Source organism: Python bivittatus, unplaced genomic scaffold, assembly GCF_059951505.1.
Source record: "Python bivittatus isolate LINGU-HERP-01145 unplaced genomic scaffold, Pbiv_v1 ctg000320_np1212, whole genome shotgun sequence".
NCBI classification, from domain to species: Eukaryota; Metazoa; Chordata; class Lepidosauria; order Squamata; family Pythonidae; genus Python; species Python bivittatus.
Genome location: NW_028277052.1, coordinates 1,405,261 through 1,417,466, shown reverse-complemented (window position 1 = coordinate 1,417,466; position 12,206 = coordinate 1,405,261).

Genomic DNA, 12,206 nt, shown 5'->3' with positions numbered 1-12,206 from the left:
ACGGGGGGTGTTCAGAGAGGGGGAAGGATTGTAATAGTTCAATGAGCCCCTTCACGTGAGGAAATTCTGCAGGAAATTTTGGAGCCGTCTCTCCATCGGAGCAATCACTTCAGAGGAGATAAGGCCAAATAAGTAAATAAAGCAGTTGCAAAAGAACCAGCGGATTACAATTTCAGAAGATGTGGGACAAAGAGAGTCAAGGAGATTGGACAGAAAAGGGCAGATGCAATTTACAATTATAACCCTAATTCAAGACCGGGGAAAGAAAGGAACCCAACTCCACTTTGTGTCGTAACGTGCAACCTGGCAGACGCTGTGGAGCAAAGCAGGTGGGCTCTCGGGAGTCGGTGCTCAGATGTCCTGCTTCCCACCCGCCCCCGGCAACCGAGGGACAAATCCTAACAGAAGAGTTAAGTTGGACCCATGGTGTTTGCTCTGTGTGTGTGTGTGTGTGGGGGGGGGATATCCTGATTTGGCCTCAACCAGAAAAGAGATCTGATGGGGTGTATCCATTTAAGGGCCATGAAATCTGGGGTGGGTGGGGGGTGGACTGCTTCTTTGCAGAGATCCCAGAATCCAGAGTCAAAGGGAGATCTCACTGTGGGCTTCCGTCCTCATTCTCCGCCTTCCCGCTGAGCCGCCCATCCACTCTTTCTCTGCCGCAGGGCAGGCGGCGGGAGGTGGCAGTGCCTTCTGGATGTGGCACGCCGCAGCTGCAAGAGGAAATACACACCTGTGCAGGAGAGAGCAAGACCTGGGGATTGTTGCCCACACGCTAGGTCAAGAGTCTTGCAAGCCCCCATGTCCTGCTTTTCCACATTAAATGTTGCATCAAAATGTTGTGAGGGACCTACCTGGCAGAGCAAAGGGGGGGGGTGCTTGTCACAGGGCTGGCACAAATTGCCCCCCTAATTTCTTCCCTGCTCACATCCCCAAGCCAGCATCAGCTGCCCTGCCTCCCCCACCCCCATGCCTCTCTGCTTGACCCATCCTTGGGGAGTTCCCCGCTTCCTGTAGCAGAAGGTTAGGAGGGGGGATCCAGAGATTTCTCCTTCAGAACAAGGGGCTTTTTAGGGAGTGGCAAGAGGATGACAGTCAGTCTCTTCACACTTTGAGCCAGACTATAATCTTCCAGAAGATTCCCAAAACTGGGAGAAATCTTGTTTCCACGAAAAGAGCAGGCCGTCTAAGGGTAGATGGGCAGCGAAGCCCACTGGACCACAGCCAGGCTGAGGTCTGTCCCACAAAACTTGGTTTTCCAGGAGATGACAAGTAGAAGGCAATGCAAACATCAAATATTCTTTCCTACACACACACACAGACCAAGTATGTGAGCGTTAAAGTATTCCAGCCTTCTTGCCCTTTCTGATCCGATGGGCATCCTGGTGAAGATGGAAAACTTCACCAAGGGGCAGAGCTCAGCCAAGTGTGGTCTGCAGGCGGGAAAAAGGGGAGGGGGAAAGGGTGTCACCTATTAGACAGTTCCACCCCCCAACACCTGAAATGCCCTCAAATCCCAGCTCTGCCCTCCGTTATAGAGGGCACCTGCCTGCGTTGGCAGCCCTTGGCTGCCCTCTCTGAAGGGAGGTTCTTGCCCATGGAAGGGTCCCACTTGTTCCTCTGCTCCATCTCCACCGACCAGCCCCTCGAGGAGAGCCGGCCTCCAAGAGCAGTCCCTTCCGGCTGGGTGGCAGAAAGTCTGGGGCATGCCCAGGGACTCAATGGATGATGGGAGGCGTGGACTCAGCAGGAGGGGGGGAGGAGGAAGCGGAGGAGGAGGAGGAGGAGGAGGAGGCAGGGGTTCAGAAGAGACAGAAGGATCTGGGTTCCTGGGGGTTCCCCCGTCCTGCATCTGGAACAGGATCCCTGGAAACTCTGGCGCAGTTCCACACCTCACCACCCAGCATCTGAGCCTCGGCTGAGTGGCGCTTCAGGAGAGGGTGGAAAAGGGGTTGCATTTCAGAGGCGCAATAAAAATACATCAGGCTTGCCATAAACTTTACTGCAAAAGATCCAAGCTGGAGAGCTTATGTTTCATTTACTGGAAAGCCAGGGTAACTTCCTAGAACAACGCGGTTCTGCCTCGTACTCCCATTTCTGCTATAAAGGGAAATTTGCCGGAACCCCTCGAGAGCCAACATTTCTGCTTGACTCAGAGCGGCACTGGCTGCTCGAGGATTGGATTCACGCCAGCAGAAGCATCAGGAGCAGCCGGTGGCTCATCTAAGTGGCGCGTGAGAGGAAGGGGGCGCTCGGTAAGGGTTAGGGTCAAAAAGATCAGGAGCCACAGTCTGCAAGAGCAGACAAGGAAAATACATGTATTTATGTAGACTTGGAATCTGCCTTCAAGTAGCAGATGTTCCGTAAACTCTGGATTAAACATAAGGCCTGGCCATTTCTAACTGGCCCCATCTTTTCTTCTGTAAACAGAGCATCTTGGCTTGGTTCGGTGAGGTTATCCGCTCAGCCCCTGACCCTCCTTGATGGCCTTCGCGGTCCCTCCTTGGGCCACTCCTGGGGCTCTCCAAGCTGACATGTTTTCCCCTGGAACATCTGCACAGGGCTTCCCCCAGGTGGGTTCGGATCTCCCCTGATCGAAGGTACCCAGGACAAGCCTGGGGTGACTTGGCTCACTCCCATGAGCAATGCAGCGCTGAGCCCCTTGATACAGATTTCTGATAAATGTTCTGACTGATTTCCCAGCTCTGGAAAGACACAGGGAGAAACTCCTCAGCTCTTCCCAGGATTCAGTTGAAAAGCATGAAATATTCATTACCTCCTCTTCCCACGCCCCCCGCCCCGGCAACACTGCCGCCCATTTCCCCCACCTTAGCCACCCTCCCAGAGGGGCCAAAGCTTTTTTTTTTAATGACTTAAAAAAAGAGGCCTGCCTTTTCCAAGCATCTGGGCGTTTTGCTAATTGCGCGTGTTGTTGCGTAGACCTTACACTTTATTTTTATTTTCTTTTTACAATTATGCTGAAAAGACAGTCAGCACAAAGGACTCTGCCCAGCAATACAGAACCCCCAGTTAAGGAAAGAAGGCACCAAGCCCAATTCTTTGGATGTCTCCGTCGGTGGGCTGGAGCAGCCTCGAGAGCAACGGACAGGCTCGTCAGCGTCTTGAACGTGTGGGCGAGGTAGGCAAAGCCCCGTTCGGGAAAATGCACGCAGCTATTTACAAGCGGAAAGCGAAGGCCAGGATTCGGCAGGGCGATGATGCCAGCGTTCCTCTTTCAAGAGCTGCATACAGCTATATATTAATCTCGCATGCATTGAACAGATATGTGCATAAGCACATATACTAGCCTTCTGATGTTCTCCCATCCAGAGGGGCTTGTCTGCTTTAAGGTCCACACAATTTTGGCCAGCACATGCTGCCTCTTGGTAGCAAGGGAGCAGGCGGTGCCCTCCTGTGAGCCCAAGGCCCAGCTCTGCCCAAGGCCCACCACCTGATGATTTGAGTCCCCTGCCAGGGTCCCTGGGACCCGAGCTTGGATGCCGGGGTCCTCCCTTCCATGTCCTGAGACCTCCCTTCTGGCCTCTCCTGTCTAAGCAGCAATGAGGCTTCCTTCCCTCGGTTGGCAGCCGCAGCAGCTGCCTTCGATCTGGCTGGTGGCATCCACAATTCTGCCCCCCAACAAAGCTTTGCCGAGCCCCTCCCTGGCCTTTGGCAAGCCCACTGCTGAGTGCCCCTCCTTCCATCCTGCTGTGCCGAAGCTTCAGGGGAGAGGCCTTCTGCCTGCGACAGGCAAAATTACGCACACTGCCCCTGTCCCTCTGTGGACAATCTTCTTGTCCTCCTCAGAAGCGGGATGAAAATCTGCCATGCCCCGCACATGCCCACTGAGCCCCTGCCAGATTGATCTTCCTGCTATTAGCCTTCAGAGTGCTGATTTTCTTGGCTGTCATCTGGACAAAGGTGATGGGCAGAAACGGGCAGTTGTGGGCCCCTCCTTTCAGAACTCCCTGCACAATGCCTCAAGAGGGCAGTGGAGGGTGTGTGTGTGTGTGTGTGTGTGTGCGTGTGCGTGTTTGTGTGGGTAGACAAACATTTGACCCAGAAACTAAACACACGGCTTACAGTTTCTGAGTCAAGCTAAACATTGTAGGAACCCTTTCAGATGAAGAAAGAGCTGGGAGAGAAATGCTCCAGACCTCCAGCTAGAAGCAACAGAAGGGCAGCACAGCGAAACAGATGGCTGCAAAGTTGGCCTTTGACGTTCAGAATATGCTTGGTTTGAAAGAAGCTGGCCTCTGATGCTCAGCCCCAGACGAGGTGAGAAAAAGCAAGAGAGATGGAAAAGGGCCTCTTCCAGGACACTGAACTTGAGGAGGCGCCAAAACCAGCCCCTGAGGTCCCCTCTCTCCCCCCTCCCCCTGTGATGTTTGGGGCATGAGGTATGTCGCTTCGCTGCCCTCCCAAAAGGTGCTGTGATATGGAACTGAAGCCTAATGTTAGGACATGGTGACTCATTGCGGGGAGAAGAGGGCAAATGCAGTTCTTTGTTTCCTGGGCAAAAGGAATAATCCATTTTTCAAATAAGTGAGTAGAAAGCCCACTTCTTTGGCTCCACTAATTATAGGGTCTGGTCATGATGCTCCACTCACTGGTCCATCCTGGCTTCCTCTCCCAGGAGCAGCCCTTCCTACTGCAGCTTCAGTGTCCTGAGAAGCTCTCCTTCAGTTTCACCAGGAAGACATTGATAGGGCCAGAGTTCCTTGGCTTCTCTTCAGGACCAGCCAAGTGAGTATCCAAGTTCTGCATCCAGGAAACCCAAGTCCTTCTGCTGGAAAGGAGGCCTTGTCTCAGCAAGTCTCATGGACCCTGGATCATTTGCAAAGGAGGCCCTTTCCTCCCCATTCTAGGAAACCTCTTATTTGCAAAAGAATAAATATGTGCATTAGGGCTGTGCTGTTCTTAAAAGGGTGCTTTGATCAAAGGCTCATCCAAGAAGCTTTTTGAAGCAACTCTGTGAAGTGTATGGCACTCTGCCTCTAAAAGCAGGAGTGCAGCTGGATCTGCAGCATTCCTCCCCTCTGTTTTGCAGAGACAGAACCCTTTTCTTCCACGAATCAGATCAAGGGCAATCAACATGGCCCTCGCATGTGCAAGTGTGGTGGTGGGAATCGGGGAAGAGATAGGATGGGCCCACTGGGTCTGATTTATCACATTTGCCCCTGACTCTGATCCTCTTTCTCTTCCACCCAACGATGGAGAGAAGACCTTCCAAGTGGTGAGTGATGGTTGCTGCTGACCCAGATGCTTTTCTCGGCGAACCACTTAGGTTGGACACATGGCCTGCTGCCGTTTTTGGCTCAGCGCACCGTGGAATGCTTCGAGACCTCTGCTTGAAACAGGCCAGATTTGCTTGAGATACACGCAAGCAAGAGAGTCACGGCATCCATTAGATGAGCCCTCAAGGCCTGGCTCTCTCCCAGGGCTTGGGCCGGAGTGGGTGGCAGGCCCGTTGTGGGCTGTCTGATTTGTAGACGGCGGTTGCTCTTGCCTGGACGGTCTTTTGTGCTACGCGGGTGGCTCAGAATTGTGTACATTGTACGCCGTCCCGGGTCATGATGGAGTTGGATTTATAAAATAAAAATAAACAAATAATAAAGACCAACAAATACTAATGAACATATAACATTTGTTAGGACATCAACAGTTATCGGAAACATTTAGTTGCAGTTATTCCTACCCAAGGGAGCCCACCAGTTACTGAAAGCAAAGGTTGGCCTGCTTTTGATGCACAGCAATATGTCGCTTTGGATCATTTTCCTCAATAAATCAATGAACAAATATAATGTTTTTGACACATTTGTTGAATTGGGTTCTCTTTATCTAATTTTAGAATCTGTGTGGGGAACAGATCATGTTTTAGGTCATATTTATGCAGAAATATTGAAGATTCAAAAGAGTTCACAAACCTTTAAGCACCCCTGCAGTTAAAATACCATCTGAAGCATCATGAATACAGTACTGCCAAACTTTCCTTGGAAATTCATCCCTCTGTACATAGGCATGAAGCTGAGCCTACTGTACTTTACCGTACCCCTTCTGGGCAGAACTGTACCCTAAGAGGGCAAAACCACCCTAACAGAACGCTCAGGCAGAGGCAGGTTCAGGCCACGCTATTAGCGTTTGTAAGGGCAGGGCCATCCTCACGAGGTACTTTGCATGCAAACACCTGTAAAGGTTTGCATTGGACGCATCGCGAATAGGATGCGCTGTTGCAGGATGACCTGTGTGTTGTCTCAGGAGTGCCCTATCCCATTCCCTGCTGCAAAATGGGTCAATTAACGAATGCACCCATGGGTGCTTCCTCCACCCTTTGATCCCAGAGCCATTCAAGGCAGCTCAGACTGGAAGGGAGAGTAGAAGGCACAGATGAAGAGCAACCCATGCCTGGAGCTACTTCAGGGTCAGGGCTTAAAGCTGTATGTATCACCTTGAAGGTCCTTTAGGGTGGAAAGGCACTTTAATTAACATAATGGGGATTCTTATCCCATAAGGCTAGTATTTCTCCAAATACTAGTGGGGTTCTCCCTGGATGAATCCTTTCCTCTCTTCCCCAGAACAGCGAAGTGTCTCCCCAAAATGATCAGCACCAGCTCCCATTTCCATTGCTGCTGACCCAGCCTGGCAGGCCCAGTGTGTGTGTGCGGGTGTGTTTGTGTTCTCCAAAGTGCCAGATGCACAGGAGCAAAATATACATCTTGCACACTTCTGCACCGCAGCCCGACCATGAGACCTCCAACCCTCACAGACTGCTGATTGACACCGTTTGGGCAGGTAACTTTCCAGGTCAAGCTGTCCCCGGGAGGGAGACCAGCTGTCCTCCGTAATGGAAATATAAGATGGGTCTGTTGCATACGGAAAGAATTGACTGTCTGCAGCAATTCCCCTGACCGGTTCTTGGTTTCCCTCCCCGTTTTTGCGTAACTGTTTGCTGAGGCTCTGCCACCTTGAGTGTGTATTTGTCAGACGAGCGCTAAGATTTAGTTTTTATGCCCGCTACCTGAAGGCATTTAGCTTAGCTCCTTCCTGCTCCCTACAAAATGGGCTCCCAGACCAACAAGAGTGCCAAAGTTTTTCCGCTGAGGGAAGGAGGATGTCGCCCTGAGATTAAGACTTCCTTCAGGCACTTCCCCAATTCTGGGAGCCTCGCTGGGCGGTGGGGTGGGAAGGGGGAACAGCAGGGAAATACAGTAAGTGCAACATGATATCCGTCAAGCCCACCTCCTCAACTGGAGGGGGGGTCTGGCTGTTATGACCCCTTGCAGGGATTTAGAAGGAGCAAGGTTGGCGGGGGGGGGGGCACAAAAAACAATAGAAAAGTCAGGCGAACAAACATTGGTGCTCCTTCCATAAAGTAAATTTTGTTTTCCTGACCCTCCATCTAAATAGGATTATGGCCTTCCCCAACCTGAAAGTGGTAGAACCAACTTAAGTCCAAGAAAGTCAAGTTAGACCCAGAATGCACTTCCGCGCTTGGCGAACAGACTCCCTGGAATGCAGATGGAAAGTCACTGGGAACATGGAGGAATCCCCGAGGGAGGGATTTCCGATTGCTGGGCGGGGGGCGGGTGGAGATCGCATGCCTCTGTGGCCCTGCCTGGGCCGGTCTATCTGTTGAACAGAAATGATTGCAGTGCTCACCGGTGGTCCCTCCAATGGTCTGAGAGAGATGCTCCAGGGGTCGAGCTCAGCCCAGAAGAGAAAGGAACACACCGGAGCCCCCAAAGCAGAGCTGGGGTCAAACTCTGGGCTTGCTGCCCCTCTCCTTCCCACCCAAGCAGGGCCAAGAGCCCCAGACTGGCTGCCAGGCTCATGAGAGGTCCTGGCTGGCAAACGTATCACGGGCAGATCAAGAGAGGCGTTTAAGCAACTGCAACGGTGGAGAGCATCTGTGAGGGGACTGGTGGGGCTTCCTGGGGGGGGGGGGCTGGGAGAGGCAGGCACAGGTGGAAGAGGGCGAGGGGCAAGGAGGGGCAGCCAGATGGGGAAAGGAAGAGCCGTGTGTGGATGAGAGGCACGTGGCAGCCGCGCACCAGGGGAGGGGGCTTCCCAGGGGATTCGGGTTTGCCGAGCACAGAGCGGACAGAGGGCTTGTGATCAAATATTCCTTTTACAGCCAGCTGCTTTCACCGTTTCCCTGTTTGTTTCATGTCCCCTTGAATCGGTTGGCTCCAGCACCAGCTTTGGCAGGGCTCTGAGGACTTGGGGACCGCAGTGCCATCTAACAGCAAAGGGAGGGCAGGCAACGGGGGCAGCTGGAGTCACTGGTGCTTGCTTTCCAACACGAAGGGGGTACTGGGGATCAAGGCTTTGCGGGAGGTGCCACTGATCCTCTTGTTAACTCTTGCTGAAAGGGAAGCACCCTGCCACTGCTGATAGCAGGATTAAATCTCATTTTTCTGCAGCCAGGTGCCTCCAGATGTGCTAGAACTTCCAGAATTCTCATCTAGCATGGCCAAAGAGGGATCTTGTGCTGCTCTTCAAGTGACCTTGGAGGGCTCCATGTGGGGAAGACTACATCTTTGGCGGCTGTCCTTGTATTGTCTGAGTTGAAAACTTCACTGAGGGGCTGTCTGCTATTATATAGAAATTGGGACGTGCCTGGAGCTGTCTCATTGCTCAGCTCTGCCTATTGGGCCCTAGGCAGGAGAAGCACCCTGAATCCCACACAAGAAGCCAGGTGAGATATAAATGCGTGAAACGTTGAAGGGCCAGCAGGTGTGAAGCACATCTTTGCTTGTTCTGAAGATGAGCTCTGAGCTTGCTCCAGGAAAGCTGGGATAGATAATGCCGGCCCTTCGACAGGCCTTGTGGGGGGAGTCCAAAGGCATCCGAGGGCTTTGATACTCAGATAGGGGGCCATCCCATGAAGCTGGAGGGTGGGAAATTTTGTACGGCTAACGGGAAGTGCTGCTTCACAGAACACATAGCCAGGTGATGGAATTCAGGATCACAAGATATGGAGATTGTTTTCAGCTTGGAGGGCTTCCAAAGGCAATTACATTCATGGCTGCATGCGGCCATCACTGGCTACTAATCGTAATGGAAATGAATTACAGCTTGGCTAAAACAATCTAAGTTGGATTTCACAAACAATCACAACAAAAGATTCCTAAATTGCTTTCAAAATGTGCGTGTGTAAGCATACAAGCAGAAGGAAGAGGATAAAGCTGGACTCTCTTGGTAGGGATTTTCATTCTGAAAGAGCGATGCGCGTGGTTCTGCGTTTGGTCCTTCCTCTTCAGGTTTCATACACCGAAGGGGCTTCCTATAAACCATACCTTTAATTTGCATAAAATTGTAATTCAAAGAGGCCTTGCCCAGCCATGTACTCCCTAAATAACTGGGACTTCAATGCCAGTAATTCCCAGCCTGCGTAGGAATTTCAGAAAGGATCCAACCCAGCTGGGGGCAGGCAATTTGATGCACGGCGTTTTAATATATTTGATTCAGTTATGAAATGGATTATGAAACTGTTCCAAAAGCTACTCTCTGTAATAACATTTTGGTTTATTGTTTCCTGTGAATCAGGCTGGATACCACGTGAACCCGTCTCATTCTGAAATGGAAAGAGGAACCTTCAGGTGGCCTCCAAGGCAGACACGGTTCTCCTTGGAACACACAGAGGCTTTAGAAGGAGGCAGCAGGCCAAAAAGTTGTTTTCAGTTGACCTTCCTGAGGGTATTTTTCCCCTTCCTTTTTTCATGGGGCACAATTTGGCGCCCCAAATCAGTAACTGATTTGGAGAAAGGTGGGCAGAGGGAGAGAAATAGAAAATATGCTGTTTATTAAGAAAAAGTGACTGGACTTGAAGAAATTTGTTCCGCTCAAAATACAGCTAACAACACTGTGTTTGACTAGAAATGCTTCTTGTCTAATGCAACTCTGTATACGTTTAGTCAAAAGTAAGTCCTAATCTGTTTAGAGGTGAACATTTATTTATTATTTCAATTTATATGGCCATCCGTCCCAAGTTAATGGCTCGGGGCGGTCATATAAATTGAATGAATGAATGAATTAATTAATTAATTAATATTAGGCTGACAGTGTAAAAGAAAATATAAAAGCCATAAAACAGCAGCTGGGGTAAAAACAGACCCATCAGTCACAAGTCAGTATAACCAACATAGGGGCTCAGCCCTACTTCCTGACCCCCAGGCCCAGTGACTTAGAGACAGAGGCCACTGAAATAGTCTGGGTGGCTTCTGTATTAAAAATCGCAAACAATAAAAACAAAAGAAAAAGGTCATGGACGTCACAGGTAACACAGCACGATGCTCCCCAAAACTGACTGGGGCTCAGCAACCATTTCACCCCCAGGCCTGGGAGCAAAGCCACGTTTCCATAGTACTGTCACGGCTTTAGCCTAGTCTTTTAATCAACGATGCTCTTAATCTGTCATTTATTAACTGTTGTCACAGTTATAAAAATATGAACTAAAGCATTTCAAGGCTGCTGTTTCACTGGGATGTTTGTGGTTTGGTCACTGCCACAAATCAGCCTCCCAAATCAAAGTTTCCCTGGAACAGAGTAGGCGATGCCAACATATGCAAGCGAAGGCGTTCTGTAGCCAATGGGGAGTCAATTGGAGAGAGCGCCATCTGCCCTGCGGCCCCCAAACACAACTCAGCGGAGGGGTGCATCCTTGCTGTGGGCACAATTCGTTCCCCACCACCTGCTCCCAGGGCAGCTGCCAACGCTACGGTCTTGCTTACGTCGCGGGGAGACCGGGGGCGGGGGGACAATACTCAACTTTCCACGTTCCAGACATGGTAGGGAGGACATTGAAATGGAAAAGACAAGCCCTTCCACAGGAAGGGGTGTGAAATGAGGTGAAACCCTGTTGTGCAACTGGAAGGAGATCTACTTTGTACACCAGAGAATTTCAGGGCGCTATTTGGTACCTATAACTCCCTCCCCTCATTCAGACCAGTTTGGGGGACTTCTGCTTCTGCTGGAGGCCTGGTCAAGATGAGGAGCCCCAGAGGAATCGGTCTGGCTCTCATGCCTGGGGGTTTTGAGAGGGGAACGCCCACGTGGCTGCCTGTTCAAACATGCCCACAAAGGCCAAGCTTATATTTTGAGTGGTTGAGGAAGAAAGCTGGTGGGCAACCAGAGTGGCCAGTGGCTGATTTTTCCTTCTCAGGGGTCAAAGGCTGGGCGGGGGGCTGTTTGTGTGCCTAGTAATCAGCCTGTGTGGGTCTGGAGAAGAAATTGGGGAGCTCTCTTTCAAGGCCTTGCAAATTTCTTGACAGAGGAGTTGTCAACCTCCAGGGAGCTCCTCCAAAGAAACTGAACAAAGCATGGAATGTGGTGGGGATTTCTTTATTTGGGCTTTGTATATTCTGCAAGGTTTTAAGGAGTTGCTTTCACATCAAGAGAAAGAGGTGGGTGTCAAACACAGGTCCCTTGTATGCATCAGTTTGTTTTCATTAATGTAGGAGGCACATGTAACAGTATCATAGAACGTAAGGCTCAGAAAGGACCTTATCTGGCCTCTCTTCCCAGTGCAGGCGACCACCACAACAGCATCTCTGACACATCGCCGTCCAGCCTCTGTTTAAATCCTCCTAGCAAAGGACATGCCATCGCCTCCCAAGGCAGACTGGCCCATTGTTGGACAGCTCTTACCATGTTTTCCTGATGTCCGGCTGTAATTTGTAATTTAAACCCTTTGTTTCTTGCCTTGTCTTCTGGAACAGCTCTGAACAATTCTGCCCTATCATCTACATGGCAGCCCTACAGAGGACAGATATTAAGTCTCCTACAACCCTGTCTTCTCCATATACAACACCTCCCATCATCCCTCATGGGTTTTTCCTTCCAGGCATCCTGTCATCTTGGTTGCTCTCTTCTGGACATTCTCCAGTCTGTCAGTGTCCTTCCAAAAACACAATGCCAGAACTGGAAACAATATTCTAGGCATGATCTGACCAGTGCAATGATTCCTCTTGGGCACGTGTGTGCTACATTCAGCAAAATCACACATATTTATCCTGAGAGCTGTAGTTGAGGCTGAATAAATAGTAGCTCCCTAGCTGTGTTCTCTAAATTTTCTCAGGAGTTTTCCATAAATAATATTTATGCTTTAACTTTCTGTCCTGCCTTTTCCCCCAGAATTCAAGGCAGCTTCCATTGGGACCTTTCTTCCTCACAGTAGCCTTTAGCTTTTCACCATCTCATCTAGC